At 39.3% G+C, this 24111-nt stretch overlaps 1 long non-coding RNA gene across 1 annotated transcript in view; it reads left to right on the forward strand.

The window, feature by feature from the left end:
- The window catches only part of LOC149126756 (uncharacterized), a 44441-nt gene extending 23978 nt beyond the window's left edge, over positions 1-20463 (forward strand). The window contains exons 2-3 of the long non-coding RNA XR_016233476.1: positions 13068-13125; positions 20377-20463. This is a non-coding gene — a long non-coding RNA (uncharacterized LOC149126756). The remainder of the gene's footprint in view (positions 1-13067; positions 13126-20376) is intronic.
- Positions 20464-24111: the final 3648 nt, after the last annotated feature.

The raw sequence follows: 24111 nt of genomic DNA on the forward strand, positions 1-24111 counted from the left end.
AGCAAAGCATTAATTCACATTGCACAACACATAGAGGAAAGAGATCTACATGAGGAGTAAGTACACAGTGACTCCTGTTGTGAACTTAACAAATTGACACTCTTGTGTAAGGCATCAGTAATCTCCCTAGGCTCTAGTCATGAGTTGCCAAGGCTATGGAAGCATTTTGGGTTCACTGACTTCGCTCTTATGTCAACAAGGTCATAGTCAAAGTGGAAGTTCTCTCCTCCCTTCAGAGAAAGGTACCTCCATCTTTGATGGCCCCAATCTTTCCACTGGGATCTCACTCACAGAGATCTTTCCTTTAGGGTTGTGGGTTTTTTTTTTTTTTTTGCCAGAGTGTCTTGGCTTTCCATGCCTAAAATACTCTCATGGGCTCTTCAGCCAGTTCCGAATGCCTTAAGGGCTGATTCTGAGGCCAGAGTGCTGTTTAGGACATCTGCCTTTCTATGATTCTGCTGTGTATCCCACTTCCCATGACACTACTCTTGTTTATGTGATCCCTTTGACTCTTCGACCTATCAGTGTGATCAATTGTGAACTGAAGTTGATCACTTGGACTAGTGAGATGGCATTGGTACATGTCACCTTGATGGGATTGGATTGGAATCCCATGGCAAGTTTCTAACTCCACTATTTGGGGCAAGTCCGATTGAGCATGTCCCAAATTGTACATCTCCTCCCTCTCTTATTCCCACTCTTACATTTAACAGCGATCACTTTTCAGTTGAATTTAAATACCTAAGAATAATTGTGTGTTAATTACAGAGTTCAACTAATGGTTTTGAGGCGATCAAAAAAAAATACTAAAAGTGATAAAGTTTTAACTTCTAGAACCACAGTAAGGACAAGGGCTGATCAAGTCACTGTTTCTTATAGTATCCATTTCACTTCACCATGTTTCCTTTTTGGTGCTCGGTTAGTTGTCACCAATCAGGGAGAACATATGATATTTGTCCCTTTGGGACTTGCTTAATTCATTGGGCATGATGTTTTCCAGATTCCTCCATTTTGTTGCAAATGACAAGATTTCGGTTTTTTTTACTGCTGTATAGTATTCTATGGAGTACATGCCCCATAATTTCTTTATCCAGTCTACTGTTGATGGGCATTTGGGTTGATTCCAGGTTCTAGCTATTGTGAATTGAGCTGAAATAAGAATTCATCTATTTTTGACACATGCCTTTCAAATATGAGTTTGAAACCCTAAAATTTAACCACTAGAGTTCCACTTTGTTAGTGTGTGATTGAAGATGAATTCTTTTGCATCATGCATTTTGTCTTGAGAGTGAAGCGATCACTCAGGAAACATACAAATCATTCCTGTTGTTTCTTTTTATATCTCAAAGAAACATTTTATTTAATGAGTACAAATCTCATCAGTACAACTTTAGGAATATAGTGATTCTTCTCACTATGCTGCCCTCCCTCCTCCACTCTCACCCCACTCCTCTTCCCTTGCTCATTCCAAGTTCCATTATCCTTTAAGATACATTTTTATTAAACTTTATACATAGAAGACCAGCTTTTACAAAGTAGATTTCAACAATTTACACATACGAACAAGCACACACAGAGAAACACACACACAAACCGAGAACTAGTTTTACAGTTAATTCTCATAATACAATTCATTGCGGACAGAAGTCCTTTATGGAGAGTATGTGCACAGTGACTCCTGTTGTTAATTTAACAAATAACACTCTTATGTATGATATCAGTGATCACCCAAAACTCTTGTCATGAGCTGCCTAGGTTATAGAAGCTACAAAGGCTATAGTAGCCTTTGTATCCAAAATCTGTATCAGTATCTAGACAAGTCCACAAGCAAAGTTGAAGTACTCTCCACCTCTCAGACAAAAGTACATCCTTCTTTTATGGCCACTTCTTTCCACTGGGGTCTCTCTCACAGAGATCCTTTATGTAGAACATTTTTACCACATTGTCTTGGCTTTTGAGGCTTGAATTGCTCTCATGCGACTTTAACCTGACCAGAATGCCTTATAGGCTGATTCTGCGGACAGAGTGTTATTTAATGTGATTCTCATTCTATGTGTCTGCTCTGTGTACTGCTTCCCATGTTGGAATATTCTCTCCTTTTTAATTCTGTTTACTATTACCAGACATTTCATATTATTTATATGATCCATTGAACATGTAATCCTATCTCTATTATCAATTTAACACTTAATATGTTCACTTTAACAATTAAGATGACATTTTTTACTATCCAGTTTGATGGGATTTGAGGTCCCATACCAAGATTTTAAACTGTACCTTTAGAAGTAATCTCTAGGAAAATATGCAGGACAATAGAGCTTCACAGTTACAAAATTCCTCCTTCCTGTGTTATTCCAAACATTATGCTTAATGAGATTTATTTTCAATTGACTTTATAAACCTCCACTGTGATATGGCCTTGACTAAACAAGTTCAGAGTTGGTGAACTCAAGGGGCTCCCATAGCCTAGACAGCTCATGGCAAGAGCCTCGGGTGATTGCTGACATCATAAATAAGAGTGCCAATTGTTAAATCAACAATGGGAGTCACTGGGTACATGCTCCCCATGTAAGATCTCTGTCCTTAATGTGCTTTACTATGAAACTTAAAGACAACATTACTAGTTGAACAATACCCTATACCTTGTGTGGTTGTGTGAAGGCAGCCTGTTGAAATCCTTGCTTCGTATATACTAAGTTGATTTCTGTATATGAAGGTAATTGAAAATGAAACTCAATGAAGAGCAGGATGGGAGAGGGCGTGGGAGAGGGAAGGGTCACAGGAGAGAGGGAGGTTGCGGGGGAAGCCACAACAATACAAAAGTTGCACTTTGTAAATAACTCAATGCCCAATGTTAAGAAAGAGTTCAACAAATAGTATGACGGATAGAAAAAAAAAAAAAAACTCTTTCTCAACAGTCAAGACCAAAGCTGTTCAAGTCATTGCTTCTCAAGTGTCAATCTCAGTTTTACGGATTTTCTTTTAGGTGCTCTGTTAGTTATCACAGATCAAGGAAAACATGTGGTATTAGTAAATTGGGACTGTCTTATTTCACTCAGTATGTTTTCCAGATTCATTGATTTTGTTGCAAATGAATGGATTTCATTGTTTTTATCCATTGTGTATTATGCAATAGAGTATATATTCCATAATTTCCTTATCCAGTCTTTAGCTGAAGGGCATTTAGGTCAATTTCATGTCTTAGCTATTGTGAATGCAGCTTTAATAAAAATCGAGGTACAAATAACATTTTTCATTTGCTGATTTCATTTCCATTGGGTAAATTCCCAGGAGTGAAATGGCTGGGTCCTATGGTAGGTCTATATTCAGATTTCTGAGGTGTCTCCAAATGGTCTTTCATACTGGCTTTACAAGTTTACATTCCCACCAGCAATGGGTTGGGGTACCTTTTGCCTCACATTCTCATCAGCATTTGCTGTTTGTTGATTTCTGTATGAAAGCAATTCTAAGTGGAATGAGGTGAAACCAAACCTCACTGTGTTCTTTTTAAAGATTTATTGAATTTATTTGAAAGACAGAGTTACAGAGAGAGGTAGAGACAGAGATAGAGGTCTTGCACCTGATGGTTCACTCCCCAGATGGCCGCAATGCCTAGAGCTGTGCTGATCCGAAGCCAGGGACTTCTTCAGAATCTCCCACATGGGTGCAGGTTCCCAAGGACTTAGGCCATATTCTATTTTTCCCAGGCCATAGCAGAGAGCTGTATAGGAAGAGGAGCAGCTGGGACTAGAACCGGCACCCATATGGGATGCCTGCACTTCAGGCCAGGGATTTAACCCACTGCACCACAGTGCCAGCCACATCACTGTGGTTTTAATTTGCATTTCCTTGATGGCTAGTGATTCTAGACATTTTTTTATTTGTCTCTTTGCCATCTGGATTTCCTATTTTGAAAAAGATCTATTTAAATACTTGGCCCATTTCTTCACTGGGTTGTTTGTTTCATTGTTGTGGAGTTTCTTGATCTCTTTATATATCCTGGTTATAAAGCTTTCATCAGCTGCATAGTTTACAAATAATTTCTCCCATTCTATCAGTTGCCTCTTCACTTTCTGAGTGTAATCCCATTTGTTAATTATGGCTTTGATTGCCAGTGCCTCTGGTTTCTTTTCTAAGAACTCTTTGCCTGAGCTTTTGCCTGAGTTCTTTTCTAAGAACTCTTTACCTTGCTGGCTTTCCCCAATGTTCTTTAATAATATGGTGTTATCAGCACATAGATTTATGTCTTTGATCATTTTGAATGGATTTTTGTGTATGGTGTAAAGTAGGGGTTTTGCTTCATATTTTTGCATGTGGAAATCCAGTTTTCCCAGCACCACTTGCTGAAGAGACTGTCCTTACTCCAGGGATGTGTTTATGCTCTTTGGTTGAATATAAGTTGGTTGAAGATGCTTGGATTGACCTCTGGTCGTTTTTGTTTGTTTGTTCATTTTGTCTATCCATCTTTTTTCTTTCACCATTACTAGGCTGCTTTTATTATAACTGCCTTGAAGCATGTCTTGAGACCTTGTATTGTGATGCCTCTGGCTTTGTTTTTGTTCTATAATATTGCTTTAGCTATGCAAGGTCTGCTGTGTTTCTTCACCATTTTTCTAGATCTTAGACGAATGTCATTGCTATTTTGATTGGTATCACATTGAATCCATAAATTGCTTTTAGAATAATGGACATTTTGATGATATTGCTTCTTATAATTCATGAACATGGATTTTTTTTCCATTTTTTATCTTCTATTTCTTTTTTAATGTTTTATAATTCACATCATAAAGATCTTTGGCATTGTTGGTTAAATTTACTCCATGCTATTGTGAATGGGAATGATCTGAGAAGTTCTTTCTAAAACATGCCATTGTGTATACAATCTGTGTATACAAAGGCTGTTTTAATGCCTGTGTATTGGTTGTATATCCTCCTACATTACCAAACTCTTCCATGAGTTCACATAATCTCTTGGAGGAGTCTTTTGGATCCATCTGCAAATAGAGATGTCATCTGCAAATAGAGATAGTTTGACTTTCTCTTAACCAATTTGTGTCCCTTGATTTCTTTTTCTGGCTAATGGCTCTGGTTAAATCTTCCAGGATTATACTGAATAGCAATGTTGAGCATGGGCATTCTTGTCTAGTTCCGGATCTCAGTGAGAATGCTTCTAACTTTTCCTCATCCAATGGGATGCTGACTATATTTTTGTCATAAATTTCCTTGATTCTGTTTAAGAGATTTTCGTCTATACTCAATTTCCTCAGTTTTCATCATGCAAGGGTGTTGTATTTTATCAAATGCTTTCTCTGCATATAGAGATAATCATTTGGTTTTTGCTCTTAAATTTGTTAATGTGATGTATCACATTGATTGATTTGCAAATATTGAACCATCCATGCATACCAAGGATAAATTCCACTTGGTCTGGGTGAGTGATCTTTAGATGTGTTGTTGGATTCCATTGACTAGAATTTTATTAAGGATTTTTGCATCTATTTGATTTACGGAAATTGGTGTGTGGTTCTCTTTCTCTATTGTGTCTTTTTCCGTGTTTAGAAATTAAGGTGATGCAGGCTTCATAGAAAGATTTTGTGAAAATTCCCTCTCTGTCAATTGTTTTGAATAACTTGAGAAGAATTCATATTAGTTCTCTTTTAAATTTCTGTTAAAATTCAGCAGTGAAGCCATCAGGACCTCGGCCTTTCTTTATTGAGAGGGTCTTTATTACTGATTCAATTTTCATCTTGGAAATTTGTCTGTTTAGGTTTTCTATGTATTCATTGCTCAATGTAGCTAGGTTGTTTGTTTCCAGGAACCTGTCCATTTCATTTATGTTTCCAGCTTGTTGACATGCAGCTTTTTGTATTAATTTCTTGTTATTCACTTATTGGTGTTTGTTGTTACATTTCCTTTTTCATCTCTAGTTTTATTAATTTGCATCTTTTTTTGGTTAGTTGCCCAATTATGTGTCAATTTTATTTTATTTTTTAAAACAGCTCTTCTTTTTAACAGGCAGAGTGGACAGTGAGAAAGACAGAGAGTAAGGTCTTCCTTTGCTGTTGGTTCGCCCTCCAATGGCCGCTGCGGCAGGCGCACTGCAGCCAGCACACCGCACTGATCCGAAGGCAGGAACCAGGTGCTTATCCTGGTCTCCCATGGGGTGCGGGACCCAAGCACTTGGGCCATCCTCCACTGCACTCCCTGGCCACAGCAGAGAGCTGGCCTGGAAGAGGGGTAACCGGGACAGAATGCAGCACCTGACCGGGACTAGAACCCGGTGTGCTGGCACTGCTAGGTGGAGGATTATCCTATTGAGCTGCAGCGCCGGCCACAGCTCTTTATTTTGCTGACCTATTATATTGTTTTTTGGAATCATTTTTAAAATTTCCTCTCTAATTTTGATATTTCTTTTCTCCTATTAGTTTTGGGTTTAGTTTGCTCATTTTTTAGATCCTTGAGATTCATTGATAGCTCATTTATTTGGTGTATTTCCAGTTTCTTGATATAGGCACCAATTGTTACAAACTTTCCTCTTAACATTGCTTTTGCTGTACACCATAAGTTCTGATATTTTGTTGTTGCTTCATTTGTTTCCAGAAATGTTTTTATTTCAATTTTAATTTCTTCTATGACCCACTGTTTATTCTGGAGCATATTGTTCAGTCTCCATACTTTTACATATGTTTCAGAGATTGTTAAGTTGCTGATTTCCAGCATCATTCCATTGTGGTGTGAGAAGAAGTGTAGTATGATTTTGATTTTTTTTTTTTTTGGAGTTTGCTGATGTTTGCTTTATGGCCTAGTATGTGGTCAATCCTAGAAAAAGTTCCATACACTCCTGAGAATAATATGTGTTCTGGAACTGTAAGATGAAATTTCTGTAGATATCTATTAGATCCATTTGGTCTATAGTGTTGATTATCTCTGCTGTTTCCTTGCTGAATTTCTGTCTGGTGGATCTGTCCATTCCTGAATGTGGGGTATTGAAATCCCCCATTACTATTATGTTTGAATCTATGTCTCCCTTTTGTTCCTTTAACGTTTGTTTTAAATAGTCAGGTGCCCTGTAATTAGGTGCATATGCATTTATACTAGTGATATACCCTCCTAGCATGTAGGATTTCTGATGAGAAGTCCACTCTGAGTCTAACTGAAGATCCCTGAAATAAATCTAGTGTTTCTCTTGTGAAGATTTTAGAATCTTTGCTTTATGTTTTACTGTGGAAAGCTTGATTATAATCTACCATGGTGAATATATTTTCTGGTCATATCTTTTAGGAGTTCTATGTGCTCCTCATACTTAAATGTCCCTTTATTCCTCCAAATTAGGGAAGTTTTCTGTTATTATTTCACTAAAAAGGTCTTCTAATCCATCCCATCTTTCCAAAACTTCAGAAATTGCTAGAACTTTTTTTTAACTTTTATTTAATGAATATAAATTTCCAAAGTACGACTTATGGACTACGATGGCTTCCCCCCGATACCGTCCCTCCCACCGACAGCCCTCCCCTTTCCCACTCCCTCTCCCCTTCCATTCACATCAAGATTCATTTTGGATTATCTTAATATACAGAAGATCAGCTTAGTATACATTAAGTATGGATTTCAACAGTTTGCTCCCACACAGAAACATAAAGTGAAAAATAATAGATGATTTTTTTTAAATGATGATGAAATCAGATCAGACCTATTGTCATGTTTAATCCCGGTGAGAGTCAAGTTGGGAATTGATAATTGCTTTCATTTTTTTTTACAGAAGATCAGTTTAGTATGCATTAAGTAAAGATTTCAACAGTTTGCACCCCCTTAGAAACACAAAGTGAAATATATTGTTTGAGTACTTGTTATAGCATTAAATCTCAATGCACAGCACATTAAGGACAGAGATCCTACATAAGGAGTAAGTGCACAGTGACTCCTGTTGTTGACTTTACCAATTGACACTCCTGTCTATGGCATCAGTAATCACCCTATGCTCCAGTCATGAGTTTCCAAGGCTATGGAAGCCCTCTGAGTTCTCCGACTCTTATCTTGTTTAGACAAGGTCATAGTCAAAGTGGAGGTTCTCTCCTCCCTTCAGAGAAAGGTACCTCCTTCTTTGAAGACCTGTTCTTTCCACTGGGATCTCACTCACAGAGATCTTTTTGCCACAATGTCTTGGCTTTCCATGCCTGAAATACTCTCATGGGCTTTTCAGCCAGATCCGAATGCCTTTAGGGCTGATTCTGCGGCCAGAGTGCTATTTAGGACATCTGCCATTCTATGAGTCTGCTGAGTATCTCACTTCCCATGTTGGATCACTCTCCCCTTTATTTATTCTATCGGTTAGTGTTAGCAGGTACTAGACTTGTTTATGTGCTCCCTTTGACTCTTAGTCCTTTCATTATGATCAATTGTGAACTGAAATTGATGACTTGGAATAGTGAGATGGCATTGGTACATGCCACCTTGATGGGATTGAATTGGAATCCCCTGCTATGTTTCTAACTCTACCATTTGGGGCAAGTCAGCTTGAGCATGTCCCAAATTATACATCTCTTCCCCCTCTTATTCCCACTCTTATGTTTAACAGGGATCACATTTCAGTTAATTTTCAACACTTAAGAATAACTGTGTGATAATTACAGAATTAAACCAGTCATATTAAGTAGAACAGACAAAAAAACTACTAAGAGGGATAATGTATTAAGTTGTTCATTAACAGTCAGGGCTATGCTGATCAAGTCACCGCTTCCCATAGTGTCCATTTCACTTCAACAGGTTTTCTTTTTGGTGTTCAGTCAGTTGTCACCGATCAGGGAGAACATATGGTATTTGTCCCTTTGGGACTGGCTTATTTCACTCAGCATGATGTGTTCCAGATTCCTCCATTTTGTTGCAAATGACTGCATTTTGTTGTTTCTTACTGCGGTATAGTATTCTAAAGAGTACATATCCCATAATTTATCCCATAATTTCTTTATCCAGTCTACCGTTGAGAAATTGCTAGAACTTTTATGTTGGGTCATTTGATAGTATCTATAATTTACCAACAGTGTATTTTAACTTTCTAATTTTCTTATGTTTGATCTCCCTCAATGATTTCCTTTTTTTGTTTTTTGAGTCAGATATTCTTTCTTTTGATTCACAGATTCTTTTGTTAAGGCTTTCCACTGCATTTTCAAATTTGCCCTATTGACTTCTTCATTTCCAAGATTTCATTTTGATTTCTCCTTAAGTTCTCAATTTCATGGGAGAAAATTTCTTTCATGTCATGTATAGATTTTATTAGTTCATGTATTTTCTTCTGATTACTTTTAAGCAATCCTGTGATCAATATTTTGAATTCTCTTTCTGGATATTTTTTATTCTCATCATCTTCACAATCTATTATTGTAGTGTTGTGTTCTTTTGGGGGGGCATCATTTTATCTTCCGTATTCTTGTATGGTGCATTTGTTATTTAGTATTTGTGGAGATACTCATTGTTTTGTGTGTGTGTGTGTGTGTGTGTGTGCTGTGGCAGCTTTTATCTGTGGACTATGTCTGTGTTCATTATCAGATTGTCTGCTTTCAGGAAATACCTAAAGGCATGTGGTGATTGTTGCCAGGGAGCTCTGTTCATTGCTTCAGAGTGAAGGGTGTGTCTGAAGTGACACACCAATTTTGGCATCTTAAATCTCTTTTTTTTATTAGAGGGGAGGTTTCTTCTTGTCTGTTGGTGTAGATTCATCTGAGCTCCTCTCCTCAAATGAGACCAGTGCCTGGGTGCTAGCCACAGAGGGTATATTATTTGCTGGCACTGCCACAAGGACCACACAAAGGATCTGTGCAGTTTTCAGTATAAGTTTGGATTCTCCAGCAGTGACCTTTGCCTGGTAAGCAGGGAATGCTGATTGTGTGGAGCCTCCCACAGTGACTGCTCAAAGTCCCGGTGACATGCTGAGTGCTCCCACACAACCTCAGTATTTACACAGTCCTAGCACAGAAGCCTCACACAGTCTCAAGCAGCATACCCCCCTGCCAGATCTCCCCACCAGATCAGGATTCTCTGCTTGGCCGCTTTCAAGATGCTGACACAAGCTAGCACAGCTGTCATATGTGTCAAAATGGCACTTGTTCTATATCACTTTCTTACATGTTGCAGTTGCAGGGTGCTATGGACAGAGAAAATGTACTCCCTCTTTGTTTCTCCTCTAGTTTGGCAGGTACATTATCCCCCAATTGGCTCCAAGTCAGATTCTCTCTAGGCTCTTCCTGCAGCTTTTTCACCCATGGATTTGGCTTATGCAGTCTGGTCTCACCACACTCTCCTCTCTGATGTAGAGGCTCTTGGCTGCTGGAGTTTTGAGTTGTGAATCCCTCCATGTAGGTCCACTTTGTCCCTCCAATGTGTAGAGCTTCCTCTGCTTTTTTACCCAAAACTCTTGCCTGAATCTGCACTTTCCATTTTTAAAAAACTATCTTCCCCAAGAATAGAGCAGCAAGCTCCCTCCCTACTCTGCAATCTTGCCCCTGATCCCTATTATTGTTTTCTAATGGAGGAGAGCTTACATGTATCTGTGGATTTGTTCAACATCAAATGTTAATAACCTTGATGAGAAGGGAAGAATTTAATTCCATGCAAAGTTAAATCAGAAGAAATTAACATATATGTTCAGGTACAGGACTCCATCCTTTATTAGTGTGTGGGTGGTAGGAATCCAAGTGCTTATGCACCAACTACTGCCTCATAGACATCTTAGCAGGATGCTGCCTTGACTATGCAGAATATCAATCACGCAACTGGGCATGTTGGTATTAGATATGGTATTTCCCAAGCAGCAGACTAACTTGCATCACAACATTTAACATTCCCAAGTCTGATGGTTTGCTATGAAATTTTGCCTGGGTCCTGTATCTCCAACAGCAAGTTCTGAGGCTTCTTCATAATATAACTTTTCAAATCATGTTGGTGTTATATTCACTGAATGCCAAGAAGCATTTTGGGGAAGAACTACATGAATATTTGGAAACTGGGAGGTGTCTTTTGCAATAATTACTATAAAGATATAGCATAATAAATGTGTATTATTTTTTTTCTACACAGCTGTGGACAAATATACCCTGGTTACAAGAAGAATATATTCTACAGAAATTTCAGTGTATAACATCAAAATATGTTCTAGTGAAACTAACAATATGAAGTACTATGAAGTATATTTGTAGCAACAGAACAATAGTTAACATCACCCAAGTATTTTTCCATAGGGTAGATTTTAGTGACAGCATTTGTATCTTTCTGTGGTATTTTGCAACTTGATTCACAAGCATTCTTAAAATAAGAAATTGCTTCTTGGCAGTAACATTTTAAACAAATTAAGTAGCATGTACATGTTTCTTTTAACATAAGGATTACTTGTGCCTTATCACTGCCAATCAGTATAATTGTTGGTGCTCTTTCTTTTTTTTTTAACTTTAATTTAATGAATATAAATTTCCAAAGTACAGCTTATGGATTGCAATGGCTTCCCCCCATAACTTCCCTCCCACTTGCAACCCTCCCCTTTCCTGCTCCCTCTTCCCTTCCATTCACATCAAGATTCATTTTCATTTCTCTTTATATACAGAAGATCAGTTTAGCATACATTAAGTAAAGACTTGAACAGTTTGCTCCCACACAGAAACATACAGTGAAAAATACTGTTTGTGTACTAGTTATAGCATTAAATCTCAATGTGCAGCACACTAAGGACAAAGATCCTACATGAGGAGTAAGTGCACAGTGACTCCTGTTGTTGACTTAGCAAATTGACACTCTTGTTTATGGCATCATTAATCAACCTAGGCTCTTGTCATGAGCTGCCAAGGCTATGAAAGCCCCCTGAGTTCACTTACTGATAATTTTTAGACAAGGCCATGGTCAAAGTGGAAGTTCTCTCCTCCCTTCAGAGAAAGGTACCTCCTTCTTTGATGACCTGTTCTTTCCACTGGGACCTCACTCATGGAGATATTTCATTTAAGTCTTTGTTTTTTGCCAGAGTGTCTTGGCTTTCCATGCCTGAAATACTCTCATGGGCTTTTCAGCCAAATGCACGTGCTTTAAGGGCTGATTCTGAGGCCACAGTGCTGTTTTGGACATCTGCCATTATGGGTCTGCTGTGTATCTTGCTTCCCATATTGGATCGTTTTCTCCCTTTTTTATTCTATCAGTTAGTATTTCCAGACACTAGTCTTGTTTATGTGATCCCTTTGGCTCTTAGTCCTATCCTTATGATCAGTTGTGAACAGAAATTGATCACTGGGACTAGTGAGATGGCATTGGTACATGCCACCTTGATGGGATTGAATTGGAATCCCCTGGTATCTTTCTAACTCTACTGTTTGGGGCAATTCAGTTTGAGTATGTCCTGAATTGCACATCTCTTCCCTCTCTTATTCCCACTCTTATATTAACAGCGATCACTTTTCAGTTAAGTTTCAACACTTAAGAATAACTGTGTATCGATTGCAGTATTCAACCAAAAGTATTAAGTAGAACAAACAAAAAAAATACTAAGAGGGATAACGTATTAAGTTGTTCATTAACAGTCAGGGTAAAGGCTGATCAAGTCACCGTTTCTCGTGGTATTCATTTCTCTTTAACAGGTTTCCTTTTTGGTGCTCGGTTAGTTGTCACCGATCAGGGAGAACATATGATATTTGTCCCTTTGGGACTGGCTTATTTCACTCAGCATAAAGTTTTCCAAATTCCTAACAGGGATCACTTTTCAGTTAAAATTTAAACACCTAAGAATAATTGTGTGTTAATTACAGAGTTCAACCAGTAGTACTAGAACAAAAAAATACTAAAATGGATAAAGTATTACATTGTACATCAACAGTCAGGACAAGAGCTGATCAAGTCACTGTTGGTGCTCTTTCAAGGAGGTCTTCCTTGGCCCTTGTCATGTTTAAAGCACTGTTACTACTGAGGGAAGCTGATTGGTCTTTTTTTCTACAGCTAATGAATTTGGTATTTTGCATTCACTTCTATCATGATATTGCTCTGAGTCTAGGAGCAAATCACAGCAGTTCTCTCACATTTCCCTTTTTCTTCTCATCTAGGTACAGTCCTAATTCCCACTGCAGGTTTCCAAGGCCAAAGAAAATGAACACACCACCAGTAAGTTGTTTATTTTTGTTTGCATTATATTGTGATATAGCAGCTTTATGAGTATATTTTATTAAAATCATGAAATAAATATTTGACAACATAAAATTGTCATGATTATAAAGCATAAGAAATATCAAACCTGATATCAAATTTGTTTCCAGTCTCTGTGATGCTATAACAGTAACATGTTTATCATGTTATTCAAATTGGAACATAGGATTTCCTAAATTATTGTAAAATTTAAAGCCTGAATTTGTATTTATTTGTTTTATCAATGATATAGTAGAGGTGGTTTAGCACCAACATAGTAATATACACTGAATTAGTAAAAAGTTGGGGCCAGCAATGTGGCACAGTGGGTTTTTGCCCTGGCCTGAAGCACTGGCATCTCAAATGGGTGCTGGTTTGAGACCCAGCTGTTCCACTTCTTTTTGTATTTTTTTTTGTTTGTTTGTTTTTAAACTTTTATTTAGTACAAAAGTACAGCTTATGGATTACAATAGCTTTTCCCCCCTCAATAACTTCCCTCCCACTTGCAACCCTCCCATCTCCCACTCCCTCTCCCATTCCATTCACATCAAGATTCATTTTCAATTCTCTTTATATACAGACTGTTAGCTTAGCATATATTAAGTAAAGGTTTCCACAGTTTGCACCACATAGAAACATACAGTGAAAAATACTGTTTGTGTACTAGTTATAGCATTAAATCTCAATGTACAGCACACTAAGGACAAAGATCCTACATGAGGAGTAAGTGCACAGTGACTCCTGTTGTTGACTTAGCAAATTGACACTCTTGTTTATGGCATCATTAATCAACCTAGGCTCTTGTCATGAGCTGCCAAGGCTATGAAAGCCCCCTGAGTTCACTTACTGATAATTTTTAGACAAGGCCATGGTCAAAGTGGAAGTTCTCTCCTCCCTTCAGAGAAAGGTACCTCCTTCTTTGATGACCTGTTCTTTCCACTGGGACCTCACTCATGGAGATATTTCATTTAAGTCTTTGTTTTTTGCCAGAGTGTCTTGGCTTTCCATGCCTGAAATACTCTCATGGGCTTTTCAGCCAGATGCACGTGCTTTAAGGGCTGATTCTGAGGCTACAGTGCTGTTTTGGACATCTGCCATTATGGGTCTGCTGTGTATCTTGCTTCCCATATTGGATCGTTTTCTCCCTTTTTTATTCTATCAGTTAGTATTTCCAGACACTAGTCTTGTTTATGTGATCCCTTTGGCTCTTAGTCCTATCCTTATGATCAGTTGTGAACAGAAATTGATCACTGGGACTAGTGAGATGGCATTGGTACATGCCACCTTGATGGGATTGAATTGGAATCCCCTGGTATCTTTCTAACTCTACTGTTTGGGGCAATTCAGTTTGAGTATGTCCCGAATTGCACATCTCTTCCCTCTCTTATTCCCACTCTTATATTAACAGCGATCACTTTTCAGTTAAGTTTCAACACTTAAGAATAACTGTGTATCGATTGCAGTATTCAACCAAAAGTATTAAGTAGAACAAACAAAAAAAATACTAAGAGGGATAACGTATTAAGTTGTTCATCAACAGTCAGGGTAAGGGCTGATCAAGTCACCATTTCTCATAGTGTTCATTTCACTTTAACAGGTTTCCTTTTTGGTGCTCGGTAATTTGTCACCGATCAGGGAGAACATATGATATTTGTCCCTTTGGGACTGGCTTAATTCACTCAGCATAAAGTTTTCCCAATTCCTAACAGGGATCACTTTTCAGTTAAAATTTAAACACCTAAGAATAATTGTGTGTTAATTACAGAGTTCAACCAGTAGTACTAGAACAAAAAAATATTAAAATGGATAAAGTATTACATTGTACATCAACAGTCAGGCCAAGAGCTCATCAAGTCACTGTTTCTCACAGTGTCCATTTTATTTCAACAAGTTTCCCCTTTGGTATTCAGGTAGTTGTCACCAATCAGGGAGACCATATAATATTTGTCCCTTTGGGCCTGGCTTAGTTCACTCAGCATAATGTTTTCCAGACTCTTCCATGTTGTTACAAATGAATGGGTTTCATTGTTTTTGACTGATGTATAGTATTCAATAGAGTACATGTCCCATAATTTCTTTATCCAGTCTACTGTTGATGGGCATTTGGGTTGGTTCCAGGTCTTAGGTATTGTGAATTGAGCTGCAATAAACATTAATGTGCAGACAGCTTTTTTGTTTGCCAATTTCATTTCCTTTGGGTAAATTCCAAGGAGTGGGATGGCTGGGTTGTATGGTAGGGTTATATTCAGGTTACTGAGGAATCTCCAGACTGACTTCCATAGTGGCTTAACCAGTTTGCATTCCCACCACCAGTGGGTTAATGTCCCTTTTTCCTGACCTCCTCACCAGCATCTATTGTTGGTAGATTTCTGAATGTGAGCCATTCTAACTGGGGTGAGGTGAAACCTCATTGTGGTTTTGATTTGCATTTCCCTGATTGCTAGGGATCTTGAACATTTTTTCATGTGTCTGTTGGCCATTTGGATTTCCTCTTTTGAAAAATGTCTATTGAGGTCCTTGGCCCATCTCTTAAGTGGGTTGTTTATTTTGAGGTTGTGGAGTTTCTTGATCTCATTGTAGATTCTGGTTATCAACCCTTTATCAGTTGCATAGTTTGCAAATATTTTTTCCCATTCTTTCAGTTGCCTCTTCACTCTCCTGACTGTTTCTTTTGCAGTACAGAAACTTCTCAATTTGATGCAATCCCAAATTTTAATTTTGGCTTTGACTGCCTGTGCTTCTGGGGTATTTTCCAAGAAGTCTTTCCCAGTACCTATATCTTACAGAGTTTCTCCAATGCTCTCTAATAATTTGATGGTGTCAGGTCATAGATTTAAGTCTTTAATCCATGTTGAATGAATTTTGTGTAAGGTGAAAGGTAGGGGTCTTGCTTCATGATTCTGCACGCGGACATCCAATTTTCCCAGCACCATTTATTGAATAGATTGTCCTTACTCCAGGGATTGGTTTTGGACCCTTGATCAAATATAAGTTGGCTGTAGATGTTTGGGTTGATTTCTGGTGTTTCAATTCTGTTCCATTGGTCTATCCATCTGTTTCTGTACCAGTACCATGCTGTTTTGATAACAACTGCCCTGTAGTATATCCTGAAATCTGGTATTGTGTTGCCTCCGGCTTTGTTTTTGTTGTACAAGATTGCTTTAGCTACTCGAGGTCTCCTGTGTCTCCATATGAATTTCAGCATCATTTTTCAGGGTCTAAGAAGAATGTCTTCGGTATTTTGATTGGTATTGCATTGAATGTATAAATTGCTTTTGGGAGAATGGACATTTTGATGATGTTGATTCTTCCAATCCATGAGCATGGAAGATTTTTCCATTTTCTGGTATCCTCTTCTATTTCTTTCATTTAGGTTTTGAAATTTTCATCGTAGAGATCTTTAATGTCCTTGGTCACGTTTATTCCAAGGTATTTGATTGTTTTTGTAGCTATTGTTAATGGGATTGATCTTAGAAGTTCTTCCTCAGCCATGGCATTGTCTATGTATACAAAGGCTGGTGATTTTTGTGCATTGATTTTATACCCTGCTACTTTGCCAAACTCTTCTATGAGTTCCAATAGTCTCTTAGTAGAGTTCTTTGGGTCCCCTAAATAATCATGTCATCTGCAAAGAGGGATAGTTTGACTTCTTCCTTCCCAATTTGTATCCCTTAATTTCTTTTTCTTGCCTAATAGCTCTGGCTAGAACTTCCAGAAATATATTGAATAGCAGTGGTGAGAGTGGGCATCCCTGTCTGGTACCAGATCTCAGTGGAAATGCTTCCAACTTTTCCCCATTCAATAGGATGTTGGCTGTGGGTTTTTCATAGATTGCTTTGATTGTATTGAGGAATGTTCCTCCCATACCCAGTTTGCTTAGAGTTTTCATCATGAAAGGTGTTATATTTTATCAAATGCCTTCTCAGTGTCTATTGAAATAATCATATTGTTTTTCTTTTGCAGTCTGGTGTATCACATTGATTGTCTTGTGCACCTTGAACCATCCTTGCATACCAGGGATAAATTCCACTTGGTCTGGGTGGATGATCTTTCTGATGTGCTGTTGCATTCTACTGGGCAGAATTTTATTGAGGATTTTTGCATCTATGTTCATGAGGGATATTGGTCTGTAATTCTCTTTCAATGCTCCAGCTTAAGAATTATGATGATGCTGGCTTTTGCAATTGTTCTGAATAGTTTGAGAAGAATTGGAGTCAGTTCTTCTTTAAATGTCTGGTAGAATTCAGCAGTGAATCCATCTGGTCCTGGGATTTTCTTTGTTGGGAGGGCCTTTATTACTGTTTCCATTTCTGTCTAAGTTATGGGTCTGTTTAGGTTTTCGATGTCTTCCTGGTTCAATTTAGGTAGGTCGCATGAGTCCAAGAATCTATCCATTTCTGATAGGTTTCCCTGTTTGCTGGCATACAAGTCCTTGTAGTAATTTCTGATGATTCTTTTTATTTTTGTGGGGTCTGCTGTTACATTTCCTTTTTCATCTCTGATTTTATTGATTTGGGTCTTTTCTCTTCTTTTTTTTAGTTAGTTGGGCCAATGGGGTGTCAATTTTTTTTATTTTTTCAAAAAGCCACCTCCTCGTTTGGCTGATTTTTTGCAATTTTTTTTTTTTGATTCAATCCTGTTGATTTCTTCTCTGCTTTTAATTATTTCTTTTCTCCTACTAGATTTGAGTCTGGTTTGCTGCAGATTTTCTAGATCCATGAGATGCATTAAAGCTCATCTATTTGGTGCCATGACTTGGATAAGAAACCTAGGAGCGAAGAAGCGGGAAGAAGTGGGAAAATACCAGAGAGAGAGACTAGCAAAGAGCCTAGGGAAATGCCGGACGGAAAAAGTGCCAGAAGAAGTTAGATTGAAAGTGAAAGTGAAAGCAAGAAGAAACTTAGACTCGGATGCGCACTATGGCGGGGAAGCTAGGAGATTAAAAGTGAAAGTGAAAGCTAGAACAAACAGACTCAGATACGGACTGTGGGGAGAAGCCAGGAGAAATGAGAGGGGAATATTGTTGGAAGAAAAGTTAGGAAACATACCGAGTAGAGAAAAATGTTAGGGAAAATGTAGCCACAGGGGCAGGCTGAGGTGGAGACGTAAGCTAGCTTGGGATTCGTCAAGTCAGCCCGGGGAGCAAAAGGCAAAAAGCTAAAACCAGAGGTGGAGACAGGTAAGCTAGGTTGGAATCCGTCAGATTAGCCTGGGGAGCAAAAGACGGGAAGCAAACCAGGAGCAGAGACGTAAGCTATAGGTTGCATTTTGTCAGGTTAGCCCGGGGAACTTGGACTGAAAACTAAACCAACCGATGGTGGAAACGTGAGCTAGGCTGTGTGATTTGCGGAAGCCGCCGTGCGCAGAGAGAGCGCGTGGGGCATGAATAGATAGGAAGTGCGGGGCTGGCGCGGGGCCATGGTGCGGGTGCGAAGGGGCATGGAGACCGCAGAGCGTGCGCGAAGCCAGGAAGCCACGCAGATGAGAAGTGCGGGAAGCTGCCATGGGGTGAGGCGCCAAGAAGCAGCCTCGGGGCGGGCACCGGGAAGCCGCGGGGATAAGAGAAACAGAAGTTTAGAAGTAAAATGAGAGAAATAGGAATGCTGGCAGATAGAAGTAAAATAGGAGAAATAGGAATGCCCGGAGATAGAGAAATAGAGAAAAATAAGGCCTCCCCACAACACAGCAATGAGAGAGCTTGGATTTGGTCTGCCTGATTAGTAAGACGATAAGCACCTGTGGGCAGCTGCAGGTCACCGAAGACAGGCACGTTATCAACACCAATAAGTCTCCCCACAAGACAGCAATGAGAGGGCTTGGATTCGGTTTGCCTGATTGGTAGGGCTTGTAAGCACCTGCAGGCAGTTCTAGCAGAGCAGAGCATGTGCTGCAGGGCACTGAACACAGGCAAACATCAGCGCCTAAAAACCTCCTCACAACATGGCGAAGAGAGGACCCGGATTTGGTTTGCCTGATTGGTAGGGCTTGTAAGCACCTGTGGGCAACTCCAGCAAGCAGAGCAGAGTGTGTGCCACAGGGCACCGAAGACAGGCACGTATCAATGCCAAAAATAAAAAGAAAGGGGGAATTGTGGGGAGCAACTCGGACTAGACTAAGTTACTGGAATTAAGACTTATTCTATGCATCTGCTCTCCCACAATATGGCGCTGGGAGAGGAGTAAAAACAACTTTTACACAGCTGCCTCCAGTTCAACCAGTAACTTGTAGGAGCTGATCCTGCTCCTGATTGGAGGAGAGCAGCATACTCGGCGTGTGGGTAGCAGAGTTGGGATTGGTGGAAGAGGACTATAAAGGAGGAGAGAGACAACATGCACCAGGAACATCTATTAAGAGGAACACCTGAGCAGCCCCCGAGAGAGCCGGCCAGTGGTGTACTGCTCCCCCGCAGAAGTGGGGAAAGTGGCAGGGGGAACCGCCCTTCCATGGAGGTGGAAGGGTCGGTAGCCAACCTGGGAAGAACCAGCAGCAAACCCGGGGAGGGCCGAGCAGACAAAAGAACAGTGCAGGGTCCTGTGTCATTCCTCCACGAAGAGGGAGAGTGACATAATGGTGCCGAGACTCGGATAGGAAACCTATGCAGGGTCTAGTGTTGTTCCTCCACGAAGAGGGGGAGCGACATAATGGTGCCGTGACTCGGATATGAAGCTTAGGAGACATAATGGTGCTGTGACTCAGATATGAAGCCTAGGCAGGGTTTAGTGTTGTTCCTCCATGAAGAGGGGGAGCGACAAACATCTTCTGTCCTATCTAAAGCTCCTGGCTCAACTATTCCTCAAAGCCGTTTTCATGCCTGTGTGTACTTCCTCCCTAGCTCGTACCCCCACTCACTGTATCTCCCCCTTCTACCTAGGAATTCTTTATCTCAGAGCCCAAAGTCTACTATCTCTGTCTTATCAGTTTGGGAATGGTGGTCTCCATGGTTTTCGACTGGTCTTTTGTCCCTCTCTTGTCCCAGTCTTACCATAAGAATAGCAAGGGAATGGTAGTCCCTTCCTTTTGGGCTCCTTGCTTATTGGGAAACAAATTAGGTATCCACCCTTCTGATGGCTCTTTGTTTTATCAAGAGAAAGCCAGACAAGAAAATTGGGTTTCCCTGCAGGGACCTGGCCCACCTAACTAATCTTTCTTTGAATCTAGAAAGATCACTCACTACCTTTGAAAATATTGCTTTGTAACTGGCTAAACTTATTTTGCAATTTATTTTAACAGGTTTCCGGGTAATCAGTACTCCATAAAACAGCAATGGGTAATTAGTACTTGTCTTAGATGAATGCAATTTTAATTTCAATTAAATTCAGATAAAAATATATCAGCATCCTAAGTCATTTAGGTGTAAATGCTAATTTAAATTGGGTAAAACTTTTGTATACTCAACATGTTATATTCTATAAAAAACTATTTGGGTTAGTTTATAAACTGTAAAAATAGTTCAACACTGTTTAAAATAACTTGGGCTGAAATTTGATGTGTTACCTTAATCTTACTCTGAAAATTTTAATGGGTTATTTCAAATTAAATCAAGGACACTGACAGATAAAAAACATCAAGTATACTAATCTGTTTCTCTGACATAGAATTAAAATCTGATTCTCTGTTAAAGCAATGTGCTAAAGTAATCTATTATATTCTCTTGATGTCTGTTATTCTAATTGTTTAAAAACAGCTGAATTTTTATTAAGAGCTATGGGTTATTTAAATATGTGCTTATTTTCAAACATTTAAATAATTACCTTGTAACAATGATCAAATTTGGTCTATAATGTTAAATCTTATTCCAACCAGATATTTGGTATTTTGAGCCTTGTTGACATTCTTGACAGGCATTCAAAAAATCAAAGTTTCAAAGAACTTGGACTCTGAAATTTCCAGTAAATTTTGGACTTTGGTTTTTCCAGTTTGGGCCCAACTGAAAAAATCAAAGGACTTATGTCTCATCTTGTAGAGACACCAACTAATCAGGCTATTTGGATTATATTAGAAGTACTGTCAAGATGTGAGGTGGTACTAAATTTTAAGTTTCTATAATATAAAATGCTATTAATACAAATGTCTGAGAATTAAAAAGTCTAATCATCTTGTGTTACTAGACACAATAGTTATCTTAGTAAAAAGCCCCAGAGGCCTAAAAGAGTTAAATGCTTTGTAAAATCCTACAGATGCTTTCAAAAATACTGTGAAGTAAGCAAATGCCTCTTGTTGGTTAATGAGTTTATAATTTTAAATGTGGCAACTTAAAGCTTTGTCATCCACAATTTTATATATCAGATTTGTTGCTCATAAAACTAAAGCATTGTTGGTTCTATGTTTAGCTGTCCTCCTATATAGGTTCTGATGGAGTTTTTCCAGCCACATGTATTCACTACTTTGGGATGACTCCATAAACAGATAAAGCCAATAATGTATTAAAGGTACCAATGGAGGTTACTAAAACAAAAAGCAACTCAAATCAATTGGTAATTTACAAACGGAAGTTACATTAAAAAAAAAAACTATTAAAACTGCTATATTGGTCTATTATGTTATGTTAATTGGCTTGTAGATAAAAGACTGCATAAATTTAAACAGCTAACATAATTCAAAGATATATTTTAATTTGTGTGACCTGAATCTCTGTATCATGTTTTAAGCTTGTTGATACAAAGAAACTAAAAACATTTTATATGTTTGTGCTTAAATTTGCTGGTTAAACAAGCTACATCATGTTAGATATTTAAGAGATGTTTCCAAATATATGTATGAATATTTATGGAAGGCATTGGACCTTCTGGTAATGTTTTCTTAAGTTTTCATCTAATGGTTAAAATTGTCTTCTAAGTTTTCATGTGATATTGCTATTGTCAGTAAGCAGTCTGGGACTGGCACCCCTATTTCTCTAGTATAAGTCCAACTTGTTCTTTCATTTCTCTGTTCTCTTTGAGGTAAGAAACTAATTCTATTATGAAGGAATCTCCAAGATGCAAAATTTGATTTTAGATCTTATAAAAGAGATGGCTAACATTTTTCTGTAATAGCATAGCCAAAATAAGAGCTTAAATTATAATTTCTTAGCTAGATTTACTTTGCCATCAGCAAGGCAAACAGTAAACAGGAAAGTCTCCCTTTCAGAACAAAGGGAAAGAAAGTTTTAAAGTGAGAATATAGTTTTCCTCATGGGCATTGTCTGCCTCAACATAAACTATTACAGAACATGCCTGTGACTACAGACTTCTAGTTTAGGCCACTGAAGATTAGAAATGGCACTTGAGCACCCCCTTGACTTGCATCCTCTGGTCTGCTTTAACAAAAACCAGGAGGAAAAGAAAGCTAGGCATCAGAAGCAATGGGTGGCAGGCCTATTAATGGCTGTTCTGTACAGTAATCTGCCCTCAAGGAGACCCAACAGGCCAGTCCACTGCAGTGGCTTTCAACGTGGCAAGCCTGGGCTTCAGCAGAGTTCAGCTTGTGAAGAGCCCTGACAGCTCTGCCAGCCAAGAGTTGGATCACTGGAAATGGACCTGCCCTGGAGTTGAAGGACGCCCAGGTCAGAGCCACAGATCTTATTGGCTCTAAGCTGAAAAGCCCTTCACTCAGCCCCGCTTCCAAAGTGACCACCGCAGCTGAGGGGACAGCCTACCATGGTCAGCAACACTGCAGGCAGAGCTGGAAATTTCCTATTAGAGATGCCACCTGCTTTTACCTGGCCAGCTCTCCTCTCAGGCAAGCTAGGTAATGGAAGTCAACAGGGTGCCTTCCCCAAGGAGGTTCACACCTCCTGTAGGATGTACCCTATGAAGAGATAGATAAGTCTGGGCCTCATAATTTACAAGGCTTTAAAGCCCACCTGATTATTATCAAGTCCCTTCTGTCAGGTTCTATTTGCCTCTCAATCAGAAAACTTAATTGTAGCTCAGATAGCACCTTTCTTAGGTTCTCTAATAACAACTCTGTCCTCTGTATCTAGCCCACTTGAGCCTCATTCCTTTGTAACCATAGCCTCTACTCTACCACCAATGGCTCTACTCCCAACCTGTGTGTCAAAATTTCTCTACAGACAAACCCCACTACCTGCAAAAGTGGCCTTTCTCCCAGTCTTGGCTGGAATCAGCTTTAAGCCACATCCATCAAACTGTCCCCACAAGGGTCCAGAGACCCCCCTACACTTCCTCTCCTCTATAAAATCCTCTCATTACCTGGCTAATGCTACTCTTAGGATCATTGGTTACTATTCTCACCCTGTCTTCTATACTACAGTGTCTTAAGTGTTTACAGCAGGTGATAATGGAACAAAGGAAGGCCTTCAGCAACCAGGCAGACAACCAAATGCTGCTACAGGGATGTACTCGGCTCCCCACCCAGGAGACAGCGGCTTGAGACATCACCCCATGCCAGCGAAGAGTACATCATCGCCCCATGTCAGCAGGAAGTAGCTCTAAAGACAGATCATCGTCCCTCTACCCTCTTGGACTTTTGGGATTAATGTAATTCCATACAAACCTTCCTTTATAAAAAACAAAAGGGGGGAATGTTAGGAAACAGGCTAAGTTGTAGCCAGGTGGCTGAATGGCCCAGCTACCTGAGCCAGGCTCCACCCCCATCCTAATGGGATTCACTGCTCCTGCTTTCCTGCCTGCCCTCAGGCAAAGTTTTAAAAGGGCCTGTTCCTGCACACGTGCTCTCTCTTGGCCCTTTTCTCCTGCTCTCTCTCAGTTCTGCTCCCTGCTCTCTCTCGGTTCCTCTCTCCAGCCTCCTCCTCTGGTCTCTTGGCTCTTGGGTTTTCCCTTCTGCTCTCTGCTCTTTCTTCTCTCCTTGCTAGCTCCTCTCCTCTCTTTTTCTCTCTCTTATACTCTCTTTCTCTCCTTTTTCCTTCGCCGCCCCTTCACTCTGGTTTGTAGGGTGTTCCCCAATAAACCCTTTCCCTTAAAAAAAAAAAGTTAAAAAAACAAAACAAAACAAAATAATGGCTAC

Source organism: Oryctolagus cuniculus, chromosome 5, assembly GCF_051225735.1.
Source record: "Oryctolagus cuniculus isolate XC-2025 breed Fujian yellow rabbit chromosome 5, ASM5122573v1, whole genome shotgun sequence".
NCBI classification, from domain to species: Eukaryota; Metazoa; Chordata; class Mammalia; order Lagomorpha; family Leporidae; genus Oryctolagus; species Oryctolagus cuniculus.